The sequence below is a fragment of the Adiantum capillus-veneris genome, chromosome 5, assembly GCF_014529385.1.
Source record: "Adiantum capillus-veneris isolate H3 chromosome 5, ASM1452938v2, whole genome shotgun sequence".
NCBI classification, from domain to species: Eukaryota; Viridiplantae; Streptophyta; class Polypodiopsida; order Polypodiales; family Pteridaceae; genus Adiantum; species Adiantum capillus-veneris.
This window is the reverse complement of record NC_140935.1, coordinates 87,019,305-87,021,463: the sequence shown is the minus strand read 5'-3', so window position 1 is coordinate 87,021,463 and position 2,159 is coordinate 87,019,305. Positions and strand designations below refer to the sequence as shown.

General features: G+C 43.7%; 1 pseudogene; it reads right to left on the bottom strand.

Annotated features, from left to right (window-relative positions):
- Positions 1–691: 691 nt before the first annotated feature.
- Positions 692–1,709, bottom strand: LOC147457674 (uncharacterized; annotated as a pseudogene).
- Between the last annotated feature and the right edge of the window lie 450 nt (positions 1,710–2,159).

Sequence of the window (2,159 nt, the reverse complement as noted above, 5' to 3'; positions counted from 1 at the left end):
CATCATGTGTGCATAACATAAACCACAAGGGTAAACCAATTCCATTTTGATTTGGCAATACGACTGCATGGAGTGGCATCCCAAAAACATTTTTTTTGAATGTGGAGTCTATTGCCCAAGCATTGTTTGTTGAGAAATGCAAGCACATGCCGAGCATCCAATCATCCTGAATAATGAGTATGAATGGCCTTTCCATCTCATCGAAGGCATCCGGGTTGTAGGGTTGACAATAGAGAACTTTGTTTTGCTCTTTTAATTTTAGAGCCTCGTGGTACATTGAAGACTAGTCATCGCTTCCTAGCCTCCCTAAACAAAAGCAGTCAATTAAACTCAAGTCTTAAATGAATCTGACAGATCAACCCAGGCAAAATAATAAATAAACCCAGGCACTACCCCAAAATAAACCCAGGCACCATGACAGATAAGCCCATACAAACCTATGATTATCCCAGCAAGGAGACATTCAGGGCTTTATTTACCTTCAGATCGGAGCTGATATGCCATCATTTGAATTTCCTTTGGTATCATGAAGAATCTATGTGACACTTGCTCTATCGGCAATGCCATATTGAAGTGAAATAGCTCCTTGGAGACACTCATCTTTGTGACATGGCGACATGTTCCAACGTCAAACAAATCTTCCATGCATCGTTTCCTCACAGTAGGATGCACCGGCAAGTGATAAAGATCCTCACGTGATCCCGGCACATGACCTTTGTGCCCAACATGAACCCTTATCCTTACACTTTCCTTTATATCATAGACGCGTTGAATGACGATAGTAAATGGGCATCCACACTTCTTTGATGTGCACAGTCTTTGATGATCGTGGCCCTTTCTTCGTGCCTCCCCATTGCGATGACACACAAGTTGATGAAGCCCCTCGATGACGATGATTGCCGCTCTACCAATCTAGCCTTGTGCTTGATGGCAATAGCGTTGATCAAATTTTGAATATCATCCATCAGCGCTGTATGTTCCTCATCACCACCTTCATCCTTGCCGGGACTCTTTTGTCTGTCTTGTAAACCCGAGCACTTTTCTGTGGAAGTGGTGTCATGGCTCTCCAATTCCCCCAACCTGGGCAACGATGCATAAACACACAAGTCCAAAAACTCCTTCACGTAAGCAAGTGGGATTCCATGTTGTCTAATACTTGTGCACCATGTACATCCAATGGATGCCATCGTTGCCCGCAAGCATAAATGGTCGTTTGAGTGGCATGCGGAAACAATGCTTTCCCAATCTTCTACACATGCAATCAACTTTCCATTCCCAATAACAAGACGCGAAGATCCACCTTGGTCAACCATTACGTGGAGTGAATCCCTCATTCTTGCCCATTTTTTCAAGTCTAGCACACCTCGCTTGTCATGGGCTTTGAGAGCACTTATGGTAATCGTTTGGCCACTTTCGATAGAAGCTATCATAAGCCCGTATGTTTGTCTATCAAAAGCAAAGTACCTAGTTGATGCAAAAGCAAATGCATCCAAACACCCACTTTGATGCTCTTCAAAGAACTCTTCCACCTCATCCATATCACTTGAGTTTCCATCCGAAGCGCCAACCCCCCCCCCCCCCTCGGACTTGTTCCAAGCACCATCAAGCTCCCCGAAACTCTCATTGCCTTGTAGCTACAAGAGCAACCCATTCAGATCCCACCCCCAAGGCCCCCCAACCGCTGCCCCTCCACTGGCAGAGGCGTGCATGTGTATATAGTCCTGAGGCACATCACTTGTTACTTGTTGAGCGTACAACTTCTTTTCTTTGCCACATGTTGACCCAAGCAGCACCAAGTAGTACCTTTGAGTACATGAAGACCTTTTACTTTTCAAAAATTTAAATATTTTGATATTTTACCCTAATCAAAATATCCATTTTTTGGGGGAAAAAAAGAGGGGTAACAGCTTCCTGATCATCCGCGTGCACGCAGATGATTGAGGGGCTCCTACCGCCTTTTTATCTTTCAAAAATTTGGATATTTCAAGTACGTCAAGAGTTCAAAATATCCTACATGTTTGAAAAATAAAAGGGGGTAGGAGCCCCTCGATCATCTGCGCAAACACAGATGATATGGGAGGCCATTGCCCCCGTTTTTTTTTTCAAAAATTTGGATATTTCAAGTACGTCAAGAGGTAAAAATATCCAAATGTTTGAAA